This window comes from Ursus arctos, unplaced genomic scaffold (assembly GCF_023065955.2).
Source record: "Ursus arctos isolate Adak ecotype North America unplaced genomic scaffold, UrsArc2.0 scaffold_28, whole genome shotgun sequence".
Lineage (NCBI taxonomy): Eukaryota > Metazoa > Chordata > Mammalia > Carnivora > Ursidae > Ursus > Ursus arctos.
In genome coordinates this window covers 32,158,713-32,179,328 of record NW_026622963.1, presented here as the reverse complement: position 1 = coordinate 32,179,328, position 20,616 = coordinate 32,158,713, and positions in this window count along the sequence as shown.

Sequence of the window (20,616 nt, the reverse complement as noted above, 5' to 3'; positions counted from 1 at the left end):
TTCTCACCTGCAGCCCCCGGAAGAGGGAAAGAGCGAGGGGGAGAGAGCAGAGGAGGGTGTGCTGCTCCAAGACAGGGGAAGGGCACTTAAAAATGTCACTTAGAATCCCTGAAAGAATAAGCTGTAAAAACAACCACACATGCTCTGCTGGGTGACGCAAGTCAAAGAGAAATGCAATGCAATTAGTCACTGGTTCTGAGTAGGAGGCGGGGAGGGGGCAGGGAGGCAGAAGGGAGAATGGTGATGGGCTGGGGGGCGGCAGCAGCCTCCCTCACACACTCTGCATCATCTGCTCAGAGACAGCCTCCGGAGCCCTGGGGAGACGCTCCTTTTTTCCTTTCATCCACCTGTGCTGGCCAGCACCCCCCCAACCACTTGCTTCTCCTCTTTCTCTCCCACGGGGTGGCATCTTCCCCCTTTGCCTGCACCGACTGAGGCCTAGAATTAGGGAGAGGAGCCTGGACTCTGTAAGGAAGGGAGAAGGCTTGTACACAAGGGTTGTGGGAGTTGAAAGTGGGGAAATCTTTGGCCCTGGGCCCACAGTTGGAAGAAACCACCCCTCAGTGTTTCCATCTGATGGGAGTACCCATTTGTGTTCATTTCCCATTGCTGCTGCTACAAATCACCCTGAACTGAGCGGCTGAAACCAACACAGGTTTATTATCCTGCGTTTTTAGGGTCAGAAAGCCAAAACAGGTCTCACTAGATTAAAATTCAGGAGTCTGCAGGGCTGGGTTCCCATCTGGAGGCTTCAGGAGAGAATTTGTTTCCTTACCTCTTCCTGACCCCCATTCCTTGACTCATGGCCCCTTCTGTCCTCAAAGTCGGCGAAGGCTGGCTGAGTGTCTCTCACATGGCCTCACTCTCACACTCATTCTTCTCTCTCTGCCCCATTGAAGGACCTCATGATAACATTGGGGCACCCAGATAATCCAGGTCATTTCTTTATATTAAGGTCAGTTAATTAGCAACCCCAATTCCATCTGCAACCTTAATTCCTCATTGCATGTAGCATAGCCTATTCAGAGGGCCTGGTGATCAGGAACGTCTTTGGGGGCCATTATTCTGCCTGCCCACTGCCTCAGAGTGTCGTGAAGATTAAGTGGGACAATACATATAGCCCAGACCTATGCTGACTTGTGGTAAGAGTTAAGCAAATTGCAGCTGCTTCATCACTATTATTGTTATTATTATATTGTCACTTTCGTTCCCATGCTCTTCTTCGTTCTGCAAAAGGAAAACAGTGGGGACCTGAGCCTGCCCCTCTGTGAGGACCAGCAGGTGTGCTGGAGCAGATGAAGCCTCATGGGCTCCTGCATGTCTTGTCCCTGGCTTCCTGGCTCACCCAGCCCCCAGCCCCAGTGCCCGCCCCCCCCCATTTCCACAGGGGCTGCCCTTGTGTGTAGGAGCCTGGGGACTCTCTCTGCTGCTGCTGCTTCTTCTGCTTCTTCTTCTTTTTAAAGATTTTATTTATTTATTTATTTGACAGAGAGAGAGAGAGAGGGCACAAGCAGGCAGAGTGGCAGGCAAAGAGAGAGGAAGAAGCAGGCTCCCTGCTCAGGGAGCCTGTTGCAGGACTCGATCCCAAGACTCCAGGATCATGACCAGAGCCGAAGGCAGATGCTCAACTGACTGAGCCACCCAGGAGCCCCTCTATTTTTTAAAAAGATTTTATCTATTTGAGAGTGCGTGCGTGAGCAGGGGGAGGGGCAGAAGGAGAGGGAGAAGTAGATTCCCCGCTGAGCAGGGAGCCCAGCATGGGGCTCGATCCCAGGACCCTGGAATCATGACCTGAGCTGAAGGCAGACCCTTAACTCACTGAGCCACCCAGGAGCCCCACACACCCCTCCCCACCCACCCTGTGTCTCTGCTTCTAGACACTGAGCATATCTAAGAGGAGGGGGGACCAGCTCTGTCTGTTGCCCCAGCCCTGCCGAGCTCCCTCCATGGGTCCTGGTAGGAGAGATGCTCCTGGACAGGCAGAGCGGTTTGGAGGACACGTGTCTCTGGGAAGCTTGTACCTTCCTCGGGCTTTTCTTGAGCATATGGGGCTGTGCACAAACCCTAACTCCAGTTAAAGATGGGTTAATAAAATGGCCTCTTTTGTAATTCTTCTGATAATAATGGAACAGGATATTATCCAGGAGAGGAGACGGGTGCTCCTTCTACTCCAGTGGAGTGAAGGAACCCTGTGGACCCCAGGATACTGGGTTGAGTGAAGTGAGAAAGTTTTATTGAGAGAATACGGTTGGTGTCTTTGAGTTTGCAGGGCATAGAGGTTGGGTCTGACTCTTGCCTAAAAGCGTCTAATGGCTAGAACTGGCTGAAACTGCCCATCTGGTCAGAACATGGGGAGAGGGTGAGGTAGGAGGGGCTTGCTCTTCCCTGTTCTAGTTGAGGGTTTCTGAGTCTTCAAGAGGGTGATGGCATTGGAGCCATTTGGAAAGGGGCCCATGCAAGATGACCCCCAACCAAAGGAAGTTGTGTACGCTGCTCCAGAGGTGGGCTCTGCAAGGAGCAGCGAGACAGCCCCCTGAGAGTGCTTCCCTTGCACGAAGGTGCTGTACAGAGAGAGTTCCCCAGAGGGGGAGGGCAGGGCTCCCCAAATCTCTATAGATTCCTAGAGGTTGGCAGCAAAAGCCCCAAATAACCTGATTAAAAAGGGGGCAAAGGAATTGAATAGATATTTCTCCAAAAAAGACATACAAATGGCCAACAGGTACATGAAAAGATGCTGACTATTACTAATCATGCACGTTAAAACCAGAACGAGATATTGCCTCATGCCTGTTGGGGTAGCTGTTATCAAAACAGCAACAACAACAGACCCCAGGATGTGTGTGGAGAAATGGGAACACTTGCACATTGTGGGTGGGAAAGTAAAATGGTGCAGCTGTATGGAAAACAGTATGGAAGTTCCTAAGAAAATTAAAAATTGAAATACCATTTGACCTACAACCCCCCTTCTGGGTATATATCCAAAAAATTGAAATCAAGATCTCAGACAGATATCTGCACTCCCATGTTCATTGCAGCATTGTTCACAATAGCTAAGTTGTGGAAAGAAGCTAAATGTCAGTTGACAGATGAATGGCTAAAGAACGCGTGTGTGTGCGTGTGTATAATGGAATATTATTAAGCTTTAAAAAAGAAGGAAATCCTGCCATATGTGGCACCATGGATGTACCCGGAGGATATTATGCTAAGTAAAATAAGGCGACACAGAAGGACAAGTACTGCATGGTCTCACTTATGTGGGGAATCTAGGCCAGTCCAGCGCATGGAAACGGAAAACAGAAGGGTGGTTGCTGGGGCTGAGGGGAGGGGGAAGTGAGGAGTCGCGGTTCAATGGATGCAAGTGTGAGCGAAAGAAAACAAACGAGTTCTAGAGATTCACTGTACAACGTCATGCCTGTCGTTAACAATACCGTATTATGCATTTCAAATTTTGTTAAGGGTTGATCTCATACCACAAGAATTAAGTGTTCTTTCCTCAATAACTAAAAAAGAAAAAAAGAACAAGAAACCCTAGAAGGGCATCCATGATGGACCATAACATACAAGTCAGATGAGGGCCTCTGTGACCTTTATTTGCCTCCGTTCCTCAAAACTCTACCCCATTCCTACACATGGTAGAAGCAGCTGAGTGAATGGGGTAGAGACTGTACCAGAGAGAGCATGGAGAGACTCAGATGGTCTCTGGACAGACCAGAGAATGGAGAAACCCACGATGTCTTCTTCCCCACCGTGGCCTCCGGCCACCGGGAAGGGAGTTCTTGAGATCAGATTGCAGCGAAGATTTTCTATTAGATGCCTCCGCGTTTCTACTACGTGTAAAAACTATCACAACCTGAAAAAAAACCCCAAAAAATATATATGATCTGCTCAATATGTCGTGGGCAGAGAAAGGAAAGTAGCCAGTGTGGAGACTGAAACTGCAAGCAAAGCTGTTTGTGTCTGGAAACCCTCAAATGAGGCTCGTCCGAGGAGCTGGTTATAATAATCGTGCCCGTCTTGGTCATACTCGGGGGTGCATCTTTCTCTCGTTAAATTCTCACCACAACACTGTGAGGGGGACGGCTGTTTTACTGTTTCCCACTGGATACAACAGGCTGAGGCTTATGGGACATACCCAGGTCCCACACAGGCTGGGGACCTGACATTTGCTCTCTGGGTCTGGCTCCAAATCCCAGCATGAGCCACAGATCTGTATCGGTGGGGTGAGCCCACAACGTCACGGGACAGCTGACTTCCCTTTTCTGACCTCCATGGCCCCCTTTCTTTTTCATTTCTGAGCATTCAGAGGGGATGAAGGAGAAGGTCTCCTGGAAGTGTGCTGAGCTTGTCAGAAGAAAGAGGGGAGCCAGGGGCCCCTGGGTGGCTCAGTCAGTTAAGCATCTGCCTTCGGCTCCGGTCATAATCCTGGGTCCTAGGATTGAGTCCTGCCTCGGGCTCCTTGCTCAGTGGGGAGTCTGCCTCTGCCTCTATCCCTCCCCCTCCCCCTCCCCCTCCACTCACGTGCACACTCTCTCTCAAATAAATAAATAAAATATTTTTAAAAAGAGAGAGAGAGAGGAGCCAGTAGGCCGTTTCTGAGTCTGCTGTGTGCCGGCTGGCCCGTCTGCCAAGGGCTATGAATGGGCCGTTTCCCCTGGAGGCACCCTGTGGTGGCATTAGGGAGTTTTGGGGGAACCTTGATCCAGAGCTAGAAATCCCAGTATCTGCTCTGTCTACCTCCCAGAAGTAACTGTCTGAGCAAACCTTTTGTGAGCTCTGTGGCAGTCATAGCCTAGGGTGGACAGGTGGGTTAGCATCTGAGGTGGACATTGTACCGGTTTGGCTACCAAACATCTGGACATGCTTTTTATTGGGGAAATCCATGCATTGAGAGGATCTTGTTGAGATCCTTCCTACCATGGGAAGCAGAGGGTGCCAAGCACTTCCTCTCTGGATATCCACCCTCATCGGGCACATGCGTGCGTACACACACCCACGTACACACATGCACACACACGTACACACTGCTCCTATTGTGGGCCCTTGGGGGCTGCTGCTGGAGTTGTGAACATGGACGGAGTCATGACACAAGAATTTTGGAGTTAGTCGCTGGGGCCAGGCAGCGGAGGAGAGCCCAGCAGGTGTGGGTGCGGGAGGGATGGATGGGTGCTCCATCAGCAGGGGCCCAATCAGCTTTTCACTTGGGTGAACTTTCGGGACCTCATGGCTGCCAGGCCTCTTCTGATTTGTGCCAAGTTCTCTAGGATTCACATTAGTTCTTCTCTCCTCCAGTACATTCCTTTCCTGTATAAGATATGCTATTTGGAGCTGGCTTTTATTATTAGCATCAAAGGAACCTGAAGGGTACAGCTCCCCTCCATAGAATTTCAGGGACATTAACACCCTGACCACCATCCCCACTCTCAAATTCCTCCCAAAGAGTTCTCAGGGTCCCCTGGGGCGACGGTCCAGGACACAGCCTGTCTTACCACTTCTCCTCCCCACAGCCCTGAAGGCTCTCCCGCCTGCTGCAGATGTCTGCTGTCTGTCCGGGCCCTGGTCCTCTGTGGAACCCTCATTCTGCATCACGCAGTGGCAGAGGCCTCCAACTTAGACGCTCTGAGGTCAGGCTTGGGTTTCAACGGGCCTGACTGGGAATCCCAGTTCTGCCACCTACTAACTCACGTGGATGAGCTTGTTAACCCCCCGGGCCTCGGCTTCTTCCTCCTCCCCCGTTTCTCCCCACCCCAAGACCTTGCTCTCTCCGTGCTGACCCTGATTTATCTCACCATGAGACTTGGGGTGAGCTGCCCCACTGAAGGCAGATACGTTCCTGGGAACATCTTCAACATCTGACTGCTGACTTGGGGCATGGCAACTTATTTATCACAAATCTTCTTCGTGAATGAATTTCTTTCCTGAGTTCATAATCCAGGGTCAGATGCTTGTGAGGGGCCATGGAACACACAAACCCACAAAAAAATGGAGGCCAACCAAAGGCAGGGTTTCAACATAGCAGGGGTAGCAAGGGGAGGAAAAAAAAAATCAAGTACCTTTTTGAGTGCTATGAGGTGCACAAGGCGAGTTCACCTCCAATCCCTCAGTGAATCTTCATGGTCCCCCTACAAGCTATTTCCCCACTTTTATGGGGAGGAAACAGGTTCAGAGGGGCCACGGAAGCCACAGAACAAGCAGACGCCACAGCCAGCAATCAAAACCAGGTCTGTCTGCCTCCAAAGTTCATGAGAACCTTGTGGTTACAACTTTTATTTAAGTTTCTAGAGAAGAATTTGACATGTTTCGGAAGAAGCCATTATAAGAAGGAAGAGTCTATCACTTTCTGTTTTCCTCTCCTCCCTCAGAAACGCATTCCCTTGGAAACAAATGTCTGTCATTTCCTCCTTCTCTCCCTCTCGCCCCTTGCTTTCTCTTTTTCCTTTTCTGGCTGTCTAAGGTTATCAAATATCCTGAGTTGAATATCTTGCTGAATCCGGTGGCCCAGACAGGCATTTTTCTGGGTGAGAGGCTGGTGTCACCTGTGGGCATGAAGGCGAGGCTGGCTGATTGGGGTGGGCAGGATGGGGATAGGCTGGGGACATAGCAGAGGATGTGTCCCATCTGCTTTTGGCTGCAGGACTGGCATCCTGGAGAGACACAGGTGGGATATCTGTCTTTGGTTGCCTGGTTCCTCTGGCACTCCATGACCTGGAGACTACCAGTTACATAAGGCACCAACAGGATCATGGATGGAGGGATGCCCACCTGGTAGCATGCCAGCCATCAGGAAGCCCTGTGCTGTTCTCGGGCTGAAGTTATTCTGGTTCAGGTGGTGGGCAATCGGGATGGGAAGATTCGGCACCCTGAGATTCCTCCAACAGAAAAGACATGCTCTTCTTTCGTAGTGTAGGAGGAAAGAAAAGTAAGTAGGTTATTGATTCATTTACTCAACAAGTACTCACTGAGGACATACTCCCCACTGGATTCTTTTTTCCACGCTGGAGATTGAATGACTATGGCAGATAAGTCCATGATCTCAAGAAACTTCACTTCCAGTGGAACAGAGGGACAATAAACAAGCCTTATCTTCTGAGTGGGAAGGGGGTGGAGAAAAAGGGTACCACTGTTCAGATCTAAGACCTAAATCTCACTTCTCACTGCCTCTTTAACCTGTTTCCTAACTGAGTGTTAATTTTCACCAATTGCAGATTGCCAGAGCATCAAAGATGTGTGATGCGGATGATCAAAGATTTGGGATTTAAGCAAAACAAAGAGCTCTTCTCTTGTATTTCAGAAGTTGATGGTACTGCTGTTACCTTTGGGTTAACACCCACACAGCTCTGTGTCTTCAAGGAATATCCATCCATAACACCATGTCCTGGGTGGATGGATGATCTGTGGACAAGTTTTAAGCGGTGACTTCTCAGTCAAGGCATTTAATGGCAGGCCTTTTTCTTCCTTTTCCTTTCCTTTCTCTTTTAAGATTGAGAATCATCTCCCATTCACAGAGCATTATGGTGTGCATGGGACTATCCAGGGAGCACTGGGCATAATGTGGGGCCTTGGCATTCTTATTCAGAGAGTTAGTATTCTTCTAATTGAATGGGCTGGGCCCTGGTAGTAAGCCTGCTGTGTTGCCTTCAGTCACCATCTGTACTGTTAAGAGCAGAGGCTTTAGGGCTAGAATTTATTTTAAAGTCTAGTTCTGCCATTCCCTAGTTATGTGCTCTTGGCTAAGGGCAGACTGTTGAGTAGAAAGAGTAGAGTCTAAAGTTTGAATCCTGGTTCTGACACTCACTTTCCATGTAACCTTATGCAAGTAGCTTATCCTTGGGATTTTGGTTACTACATTTGAAAAAGGGAAGTAAATAGTCCTACTTCACAGAGCTGTTTTAAAGATTAAATGAGAAGACACATTTCAAGCACAAAATCTGTGCATATTGGGTGGTCAAAAATGAAATTTTCTTTTAACCTTTCTTTTTGAATGAAATAAAACCTTCTGGGATAACTCCACCCCCATCTCATAAATGGCACTGCCATTTACCCAAATGCTCGGGTTAAAATCCTTGGAGGCACTCTTGATTCATTTTTTTTAAATAGCACTTGGCCTTTTTCTAGCACACAATTCAATAGCAAGTTCCTTGGCTTGACTCCCAAATGTCTCTTGAATCTGTCTTCTCCCACCATCTCTACTGCTATTGTATTAGTTGTAGTCGCAATCATCTCTCCCTTAGCACTTTAAAAACACTGCCTCCAAATGCTTTGATACTTCTCTCATTGAGAAGTGGGGGTGATGTTCCCTCCCCTTGAACATGGATGGGCCTGGGACTACGTTGACCAATAGAGTATGGCGGAAGTGATACTACATGACTTCTCAGTATAGATCATGAGAGGCTTCTATTTGATTCTGTTTGGGATATTCTTTTCGGATGCTCCCTCTTGACTGAGCTGCCAAGCTGTGAGGAAGCCCAAGAGAAGCGCATGTAGGTGGCCCAGTTGACAATTCTGGTTAAGCCCAGCTTTTATGGTTTCTAGCCTTTGAACTCCTCCACACTCATTTGAGACTTTCCTGCTGAGGATCCAGATATCATGGAGCAGAAGTAAGCTATCTTTACTGTGCCCCTTCTGAATTCTTGACCCAAAGAATCCATGAGCTTAACAAAATGGTTATTGTTTTAATGCTACTTAATTTGGTTTGTTACCCAGCAATAGATAATCAGAACACTCCCCTTGACAACTGCAATGGCCTCCCAAATTCTTTTCCTGCTACCACTAATATCCATTTCTCCACACAGCAACCACAGGAATGTTTTGGAAACATAGGTAAGATAATATTATTCTGCCATGTAAAAACCTTCCAAACTTCTTATCTTGGCCTATTAGACCCTACATGACCTGGCTTCTGCTCTTAAGTGCACACTAGACATGGGACTCTGTCATTTTGCTACCAGGAAATCAAGGGCTGGCCAAAGGCATATGACACTGGACACAAAAAGCACCTCTTACAGCTCAGTCCCCCCACTTCAAGAGCTAAGGCAGCGTCTTTTGTCTTATGTGAGTGTTAGAACCCTGGTCCATAACCCCAAACCCTCTGTGGGTGGTCATTACCTTTCCTGTACCTTTTCAGCTCTGACTTCTCTCTTGATTTCTGACACCATGGCATTTCTCCTTTCTTTCAAGTGCAGCTCTTGAATTTTCTACGTTACTTGTAGTTCGAGGGGAGAATTGCATTAACTCAGCAGACTGTGTTGCAAGGAGTCTTGAAGCTCTCATTATTTGTACACAAAATGATCAAATACTTAACTCAAGAAATAGCCTGGAAAGTAGTTGGAAATCAGAGCATTTGGCAAGGCGGTCAGATATAAGATCTACATACCCGGTGAACTTTTTGGTAAAAACGATGGGTTAAGCACACTCATCTAATTCATTCTGTCCTAAAATGCCACTAAAACTACCAGTGAAGAGGGTGGTTGTTTGTTTGTTTGTTTGTTTGTTTTTTGCCATAAATCCACAAGGATGGGGACAATGATAGTGGGAACAACATCACTTTGGAAGTTACAAAGCAGAAATGGTAGCTTATGTAACTAATAGGACAAAGAAAAGTCCTAAGAACCAACTGGACTTAGACTGCAGAATCCTCAAAGTCTCAGGGTTTAGTGGCACCAGAAACTTTTGAAACTGGAGGTAAAAGAGGGAATAAAAAGGGTTGGTAGAAAGCTTTTTAAATAGCAGCTGGAATGGGAGTTTTTGCTTCATGGGTACAGAATTTCTGTTGGTGTGATGAAAAATTTTGGAAATAGGCAGTGGTGATGGTTGCACAACATTGTAACTGTAATTAATGCCACTGAACTGTAGACTCAAATGGTTAAAATGGCAAATTATATGTTACATATGTTTTACCTCAATAAAAAAAGAAGCAGTCAGACCCTTACATCCCCTTCCTCTCTTCTTGCTGCTGGGTAAGAAGAGTGTTTTATTTCTGGACAGGTAAAAGAGACAGTCCAGACACAGTTGAAGTCAGGGGTACATGCTGAAAATAGGAGGGACAAAAATGACTGAGTGTAAACCAAATGCCGAGACTCCCAGTCTTCTCCCCTACTCCTTGCCCTCCTTGAATCTCCAAACACAGGCCTTCAACTTCCTAGCAGGAGATTGAAAAACTCTTCTCTGTGAAATTTGAGTAGATCAAGAAGAAATTGACATTGAAGATACTGACTTTGATGTCCGCCAGCAAATGGCTCAGCCATATTCCCTTGACAGTGTTATTCACAACCAGCAAGTCCCACCAATGGGCTCAGAGCTTACAATCAGTGTTTTAGGCCCCTACTCCTGAATATGACCACCAGAGAGCTAAGAAAAGAGAAAAGATTCTACTGTGAAAGACTGGAACTCAAACAAGCTTATTGGAGGTGGAAAAAAGAAACAGAGAGAAAACAGAGACTTTGAAGGGAGAAGAAAATGTCAATGAAAAAGGCTATCATAAATATCCTTAGAGACATAAGAGATGACACTGAATCTGTGAAAGAACATATGCTGTCCAAACAAAGAATATTCAGAGAATGAAATAGGCTGTGAGAAATGAAAATCATGGTAGCAGAAATGAGAAACTCAATGGAAGGGTTAGAAAATAAAGCTGAGCAAATCTCTTTGTATAACAAAAAGACAGAAAAATGAAAAATAGAAGAGAAAAAATATATACATCTACATGTAAATCAACCTAGGGTATTCAACATTTGAATGATAAGAGTCAGAAGGATGAAACAAAGAAAATGAACGAGAGAAAATAATTGATGACATAATTGAAGAAAATTTCTCCTTACTTAAGAACATGAAAGGAAGGGAAAAGATGGCAGAGGAGTAGGGATCCTGTATCAACCAGTCTCCTGAATTTAGGTGGATATCTATCAAACCATTCTGAACACCCATGAAATCAGCCTGAGATGTAAGAATTTATATTTGGATCTCTACAAGCAGAAAATCTCTGGTGGTTGGTCTTGAGGTATAAAGTGGGGAGCCGTGATTCTGTGGGCAGATATCAGAATATAAACAGAAGGGGGAGGGAGCCACCATAAGTGCTGGCACCGGGAAGGTGAAATAACACAGGAGTGCAAAAGTGTCCTGTGCTGGCGACCAGTCACAGACTCGCAAACCGGTAGTGGTGGGGAAAGGACTTTAGTGCAGCCCCCAGACAGGCTCCAGGAGCTGTGGGTGTGCGTGCATGAACCATGGGCAGCTGTGGTTTTAGAAGCACAAAGGGCCGAGACAGCCTGGCCCTGGGTTCTTCCGCTGGGTGTGTTGCTGTGGGGCACACAACCAGAGAGGCTTCAGTTTTTAGCAGCACAGACAGAAACAGAGACAGTGTGTCCTGGAAAGAGAGATTAATGACACGATGAAATGTTCCAATGTCAGAATTATTGGGATCCCTGAGGGGGTGGAGAGAGAGAGAGAGGTCTACAAGATATATTTGAGCAAATCATAGCTGAGAACTTCCCTAATCTGGGGAAGGAAACAAGCATATGTGTCCAAGAGGCAGAGAAGATCCCTCCCAAGATCAGTGAGAACAGACTGACGCCCTGATATATAATTGTACAATTTGTAAATCTTAGATCCAAGGAAACAGTCTTGAAAGTGGTTAGGGGGAAGAGATTTCTTACGTACAGAGGGAGGAACATCAGAGGGAGGAACATCAGAATAACTTCAGACCTGTCCACAGAGACCTGGCAAACCAGAAAGTGCTGGAAAGACATATTCAGGGTACTAAATGAGAAGAACATCCAGCCAAGGATACTGTATCCAGCAAGGCTCTCATTTAGAATGGGTGGAGAGATGAGGAGTTTCCAAGACCAGCAGAAACTGAAAGAATATGTGACCACCAAGCTGGCCCTACAAGAAATATTAATAGGGGTTCTATAAAAGAAGGAAGACCCCCAAGAGTAATGTAGGCCAGAAATTTAGAGATAATCTATAGAAACAAGGACTTCACAGGCAAGATGATGGCAATAAAATCGTATCTTTCAATAATCACTCTCAACGTGAATGGCCTAAGTGCTCCCATGAAATGGCACAGGGTTGCAGATTGGATAAAAAGACATGACCCATCCATATGTTGTCTACAGGAGACTCATTTTGAACCTAAAGATACCTCCAGACTGAAAGTGAGGGGATGGAGTACCATTTTTCATGCCAACAGACCTCAAAAGAAAGCTGAGGTAGCAATTCTTATATCAGACAAATTAGATTTTAAACTAAAGACTGTAGTAAGAGATACAAAAGGACACTATATAATTCTTAAAGGGTCCATCCAACAAGAAGATCTAACTATTATAAACATTTATGCCTCCAACATGGAAGCAGCCAACTACATAAGCTAACTGTTAACCAAAATAAAGAAACATATTGATAATAATACTTTAATAGTAGGAGACCTCAACACTCCACTCTCAGCAACAGACAGATTACCTAAGCAGAAGATCAACAAAGAAACAAGAGCTTTGAATGACACACTGAACCAGATGATTTCATAGATATATACAGAAAATTCCATCCTAAAACAACAGAATACTCATTCTTCTCTAATGCACATGAAACTTTCTCCAGAATAGACCACTATTGGGTCACAAATCAGGTCTCAACCTACACCAAAAGATTGAGATTATTCCCTGCATATTCTCAGACCACAGTGGTTGAAACTGGAACTCAATCACAAGAAAAAATTTGGTAGGAATTCAAACACTTGGCAGCTAAAGACCATCCTGCTTAAGAATGTTTGAGTCAACCAGGAAATTAAAGAAGAATTTATGCAAGTCATGGAAACCAATGAGAATAAAAATACATCGGTCCAAAACTTATGGAATACTGCAAAGGCAGTATCCAAGTCGTCATCTAAATACATAGTCATCCAAGCCCCACTCAAAAAAATAGAAAAATCCCAAATACACAAGCTAACTTTACACCTTAAAGAACTGGAGAAAGAATAACAAATAAAGCCTAAGCCAAGCAGGAGAAGAGAAATAATTAAGATTAGAGCAGAGATCAATGAATTAGAAACCAGAAATACAGTAGAGCAGATCAGCAAAACTATCTTTGAAAGAATTAATAAGGTCAGTAAACCACTGGCCAGACTTATCCAAAAGAAAAGAGAAAGGACCCAAATTAATAAAATTATGAATGAAAGGGAAGAGATCATGACTAACACCAAGGAAATAGAAACAATTATTAGAAGTTATAATCAACAACATGATGCCAATAAGTTAAGCAACATGGAAAAAGTAGATGCCTTCCTGGAAACCTATAAACTACCAAGACTGAAACAGGAAGAAATTGACAATTTGAATAGACCAATAAACAGTAACGAAATTGAAGCAGTGATCAAAAACCTCCCAAAAAACAAGAGTCCAGGGCCTGATGGATTCCCAGGGAAATTCTACCAAACAGTTAAAGATGAAATAATACCCATTCTCCTGAAGCTGTTTCAAAAAATAGAAACAGAAGGAAAACTTCCAAACTCATTCTGTGAGGCCAGCATTTTACCTTGATCCCAAAACTAGGCAAACATCCCATCAAAAAGGAGAATTACAGACCAATATCCCTGATGAATATGGATGCCAAAATTCTCAACAAGATTCTAGCCAATAGGATCCAACAGTACATTAAAAGGATTATCCATCACGACCAGGTGGGATTTATTCCTGGGATGCAAGTGTGGTTCAACATTCACAAATCAATGTGAGAGAACACATTAATAAGAGAAGAGATAAGAACCATGTGATCCTCTCAATTGATGCGGAAAAGCATTTGACAAAATACAGCATCATTTCCTGATTAAAACTCTTCAGAATGTAGGGATAGAGGGAACATTCCTCAAATTCATAAAAACCATCTATGAAAAGTCCACAGCAAACATCATTCTCAATGGGGAAAAGCTGAGAGCTTTTCCCTTAAGATCAGGAACACGACAAGGATGCCCACTCTCGCCACTATTGCTCAATATAGTACTAGAAGTCCTAGCATCAGCTATCAGACAACAAAAAGAAAAAAAAGGTATTCAGATTGGCAAAGAAGAAGTCAAACTCTCTCTCTTCGCAGATGACACAATACTTTATGTAAAAAACCCAAAAGACTCCACCCCCAAATTACTAGAACTCATACAGCAATTCAGTAATGTGGCAGGATACAAAATCAATGCACAGAAATCAGTTGCTTTTCTATACACTAACAATGTAACTGTAGAAAGAGAAATTAGGAAATCAGTTCCATTTACAATAGCACCAAAAACCATAAGATATCTTGGAATAAACCTAACCAAGGAGGTAAATGATGTATACTCTTGAAGCTACAAAAAACTTACGAAAGAAATTGAAGACACAAAAAGATGGAAAAACATTCCATGCTCATGGATTGGAAGAATAAACATTGTGAAAATGTCTATGCTGCCCAGAGCAATCTATACTTTCAGTGCCATCCTGATCAAAATACCAATGGCATTTTTCAAAGAGCTGGAACAAACAATCCCAAAATTTGTATGGAACCTGAGAAGACCCCAAGTTGCCAAGGAAATGTTGAAAAAGAGAAACAAATGTGGGGGCATCCCGTTGCCTGATTTCAAGCTATATTACGAGGCTGTGATCACCAAGACAACATGGTACTGGCACAAAAACAGACACATAGATCAATGGAACAGAATAGAGAACCCAGATATGGACCCTCAACTCTATGGTCAACTAATCTTCGACAAAGCACATGACATAATCCCCTCCATTAACATCCGTGTCGATGCAATGATGGGTATTCATCCTTTCTGATGGCTGAGTAATATTCCATTGTATATATGGACCACATCTTCTTGGAATTAGAATATGCTAAGTGAAATAAGCAGAGGAAGACAATCATCATATGATTTCACTCATATGTAGAACATAAGGAATAGCATGGAGGAAATTAGGAGAAGGCAGGGAAAAATGAAAGGGGGGAAATCAGAGGGGGAGATGAACCATGAGAGACTATGGACTTCAGGAAACAGACTGAGGGTTTCAGAGGGGAGAGGAGGTGGGGGGATGGGTTAGCCTAGTAATGGGTATTAAGGAGGGCATGTACTGCAATGAGCCCTTGGGTGTTATATGCAAGCAATGAATCATAGAACACTACATCAAAATGAAGTACTGTATGGTGACTAACATAACATAACAAAAAAAGAACATGAAAACAAACCAACACTAAAAGCTTTTTATTGTGAAATTTTAGAGTGCTATTGGATTAGTTTTCTATTGCTCTGTAGTTAATTACCATTCACTTAAGTAGCTCAAATAGACATACACTTATTATATCATAGTCTCCAGGGTTTAGGACATGGATTAAATGGGTCACACTGCTCTGGGTGTCCCAAGGCTGCAGTCTATGCCACATTCCAGTCTGGGGCTTGGAATCCTCTTCCAAGCTCATTTGATTGTTGATTGAAGCCAGTTCCTTGTGATTGTAGGACTGAGCTCCCCACTTCCCTGTTGGCTGTCAGCTAGGGGCCACCCTCAACTCCTAGAAATCCCTCAGTTCCTTACCACACTGCCCTTTCCTGGGCCCTCTCACAAAATGGCAACTTACTTCTTCAGAGCTTACAGAAAAATCTCTCACTCCAGTCTAAGACAAAGTCTTGTATAATATAATCACATGAGTGATTACCCCATCACCTTTGTCAATGAATGTCACCTACTCAAGGGAGTGACTATTCCATAATCTATTGGCTAGAAGTAGATCACAGGTTCTGTTCACACTCAGATTCTAAAATAGAGTGAATCACTGGGCGGTCATCTTAGAAATCTGCCTAGCAGAACTGTGGACCAAAAGAAGCTCTTATATATTTACCCCCAAAGTACAAAAACACTAATTCAAAGGGATACATGCACCCCTATGTTTATAGCAGCATTATCTACAATAACCAAACAATGGAAGCAGCCTAAGTGTCCAATGATAGATGAATGGATAAAGAAGATGTGGTATATATATATATATATATACACACACACACATACATATATATACATACAATGGAGTATTATTCAACCATGAGAAAGAATGAAATCTTGCCATTTGCAATGACATGGATGGAGCTAGAGGGTATAATGCTAAGCAAAATAAGTCAGTCAGGGAAAGACAAATACCACATGATTTCACTCATGTGGAATTTAAGAAACAACACAGATGAACGTAGGGGAAGGGAAGGAAAAATAAAATAAGATGAAAACAGAGAGTGAGGCAAACCATAAAAGACACTGAACTCTAGGAAACAAACTGTGGGTGGCTGCAGGGGAGGTTGGTGGGGGGATGGGGTAACTCTCTGTTGGGCATTAAGGAGGGCACTTCATGTAATGAGCACTGGGTGTTATATGCAACTGATGAACCACTAAATCTACCTCTGAAACTAATAGTACAGTATATGTTAACTACATTGAATTTAAATAAAGATTTAAAGAAAGGACGATGCTTTCTACACAATGTTGTCTCACTGAGTTAAGTATATAGCACTTTTCTTACGGTTCCACACATACATTTGAAGAGACCATTCTTCCTTTTTTCTACTGTCTGAGAATCCAGATGTAATGGCTGGAGCTGTAGCAACCATATTGGCTCATGAGTAAACAGAGGCCATTCTTGGTGGAGTTTTAAGAGAGAAGGAGGCTGGCTTCATGAGGATTTTGTGGAGCAGGGCTGCCATTATCCTTGGACTATTCGTCTTCCAATTTTTATTTGAGAGAGAAATTTAAACTTCTTTTTAAACCATTGTTATTTTGAATTGTCTACTACTCATAACCAAACCTAATCTTAGCAAACAAAGCACCATAATGGATAAATGCCGAACATAATTTTGACCTACTAAATAAAGACCGGGGGCTGTCAGGGTGCCTGGGTGGCTCAGTCGGTTAGGCATTCAACTCTTGGTTTCTGCTCAGGTCATGATCTTAGGGATGTGAAATTGAGCCCCATGTCAGGCTCCATGTTCAGCATGGAATCTACTTGAGATTCTCGCTCTCTCCCTCTGCCCCTCCCCCTGTGCATGTGCTCCCTCTCTCTCTAAAATAAATAAATAAATCTTTAAAAAATTAATAAATAAATAAAAACTAGGGGCTATCTGCCAATAGAAGGCTGTGACACAGGAAGTGCAAACCAGTGTGGATCAAGATCAGTTCAGGGAGAATAGAAGAGGCTCAGCAGACTCCTTGGTGCACAAGATAAGAAAAAATCCAGATCAGGTTAACAGACAGTTCTCTTAGTTAAATCCAGTAAAACATGTCCTCAGTTTTTTAGTGATAAGAAGTCAAAAATTAACACCACAGCCTTGCTAGTTAGCACAGAAGTTCCTCTACTTAAAAACAGGTTATGTTCTTTGTAGGTCTGTTTGTTTGAGTCTAGGGGGACCAAGGCCCCGGGAGCATTTCCACTTAATCAGAGTATGAGTCTTTTGAAACTTGAAAACCAACAGATGCTTCTTCTTCCTGCTGATACCTATTTCGTGGGCCATGTTCTTTCCAAAGTAGATCAGTGCAGTGTGCTAGCAAGTCTGTAGAGCTGGGTGACTCTCTGTCCTCCACCTCCATCCCGTGGAGCACCTCAGCCCCATGGAAGCTACACTTCCCACCTCCCCACCCACTGTGATGCTGTGCAGATTTGGAGGGTCCGACACTTAGGATCCTCTTCCAGTTATCCACCAAGGACCCCGTCTATACCACCACCCACCCCACCTTCACTTCCCTTGCCTTCTACCACCACTCCCTATTTTGCTTCTTTTATAGTACTTACCAACATTTCACTTTTATTGTTTTGTTTGTTTGTTATCCATTTCTCTCCCCCCTCCATCTTCCCACAGCCTGTAAGTTTCTCAATGATAAGGACATGACTGTTTTAGTGATTAACATGTTCCCAGTAGCCAGCATGTATGTTTGGCTCATGTTAGGCACTCAATAAAATAGGGGCTGAATGAATGAACACGCATTTCAACAACAGCACATTCACTGTACTCTGCCATTAGGTTCTTGAGCCAAGCCCCAGCTTTCTTCTGAATCAATATTTGGCTTAGGGGAAGCCCATGTGGGTGCTCATCTTGTAGCCCCTTGCTCTCAAGCCCCCTTGTGTTTGTCTTCTCCCCTCCTCTCTTGCTGATTGTCATAGATGGCATATGCGTAGCGGGGTGCATTCTTCTTTCAGCTCCATCACAATTGCACACCCTTTATTTGGGGCATTTTAAAACATTTGCTGCTTTTGTACTCATTGTACACAATGGGATTACTCATGTTTGCAAAATACCTCAAACTAAAGAGAACCCCAGGGAGATTGCTGCTTGCTAACAAAGGACTCTATGGTCCAGACTGGAAGGACCTTGCACTACAGCTACTGCCATCTGCTGGTGGGAAGCCGAGCTGATGTGCTCTTGTGTTGTGGCTTAGTCTATAACTTGGAAGATTACAGCAAAATTGTAACTTGGAAATTCATAAGTAGAGAAGTTTTTAAAATGTGTAATCTGTAATTTGTTGGATTTAATTATACTTAAAACCAGAGTAAAATCTCTTTTAATCTCCTTCCGTAGTGTGTAAATTCAAACATTCTCATTTATTCCTTTATGTTGAATCCCCACCATCTGGGGATAAAGAATTCTGCTGAATATTGTCACAGTTCAGTTTGTCCCAAATTGTGCTCTGTGGGGTGTTAATAGGTGCTCCTACCTAAAAAATACCTATGATGAAAAATTGGAAGCCCTAGCATACCTCACTCTGGGATAGTCACAATGTGTATTATCATTTAAAAGGTCCAGATAACCAATGTGTATTACCACTTAAGGAGTCTTTTTAAAAAAAATCTAGTGTTTTTCAAACTTGCTTGACCATAGAGCTCTTTCCTCATGTAACAGCCGGTGTTCCAACATTTTTAGGGACATGTTGAGATATATATTTATCTGGTAGATCACAAACATTTGTTGGAGTCAAGATTCTGGTATAAAAAGGAGCCAAAACCAGAGTCACAGCACTGCTGACAGAATACCGCCTTTGCAAGGCTCATTTCAGTCCTGGTGTGCAACACTTGAAACCAGCCCAGTTACGGAAGACAGTACCTGCTTGACATTCTGGAAAGGGTCCTCATGCTGTCTAGTTCAGTGGTACTGAGCCCCTTTCCCCAGCAGGTAATGTGGTAGCTCAGCAATTGTTGCAATTTGTGGAAGAGAAACCAGAGGAAAGTCCAGCAGCTACAGGAAGGCTTGAAGCACTTGCTTTGTGTTTTTGAGTAGGCTCATCTTGGCTTGCACAAGTCTTAATCTGCGTAAAGCAAATTATTATTCACAGTGTGGGTGTGGCAGCCCAGGAGGACAATGATAGAAGTTCCAGCTTCACATTTTTTCTTTATTTGCTCATACATCCTCTGCATCAAAATGACACAGGATGCTACAATGTCCTTCTAAGAGTTCAAGCTAAGAGACCCTATGTTTGGGGCTTCCCTTAAATACTAATCATCACACCAGAATTCCAGAGATTGTGTGTGTACGTGTCCGTGTGTGTGAGGGGCTGTGGGGTGAGTTGTAAAGCAATAGAAAACTTCCTGGGTGTTAGGAATTTAAAATTGAAGGAGCTAAAAAGTCATAAACCTTTTGTGGGAATGATGATATTATTGGGTGTTTGCATCCTTGCCCTTGATGACTGGGAGTGCGAGGTCAGAGTTTGCAACTATCAGCCTCTAACTACTCCGTGAGAACTGCGGGAAGTCACCTCACCAAGGTTACTGGCTGTGCGTGCTCTCTAACTGGATTATTCCTAATGCTCTTAGAGTCTCCCTTAAATCCATGTCAGTGGTAGGTGTGAGTCCTGGCAATATTTTGATAGCCAACCGGCCATAGATTGACCAACCTAATAGTTTGTTTGACTCAATGATCAACATCTCCAATTTCCTAAACTTGTTTAAATTGTTTTTTAAATTGCAGTAGAGTTGACCCACACACTTTTTTTTAAGTTTAAATTTCTGACTTCTAAGTAAACTGAGGCAGCAGGTGAATCCAGGGGAATGACCCTTGTATGTGTTTAATTCCATAGCCAATACTTTTGGAAATCTACCGATAACTTCCTATCCTTGGGTTGTTCCGTTGTCATAAATATCTTAGACATGAATCCCCAAGGGTGTGATCCAGTTCCTTCTCAAGAGGCTTTTGTGTTGCTATTATAATAATCAGCAGCAGCGTTGTTACCTATCCGTATATTTGTAAAGCTGTATTCATAAGGACACTTGGTAGCAACTAATGGCAACCCAGTTCAAGCAGGCTTAGCACAACGAGGCAGAGTCTGAGGGTGGGAGGATGTAGGCTGGGCAGACCCGACAAGAAACCTGGCTGAAATAATATATTAATTGCCTTCAGTTGCAATTTATCGACTGATCCTCACAAAAACTCGTGAGGACAGTAGAACAGATATCATCATCCCCATTTTACAAACAAGGAAGTTGAGGCTCAGGGATGGTATGCTTCTTCAAGCAATGAGGAGGTGGTGGAGCTCTGTCTTGACCTCAAGACTTTTGGGGGGCTTCAGCCAGCATTCTTTCAACTCTACCACATCACCCGACAGGATAGCTTCTCAGTGGGGAGGAAAATGGCACGTG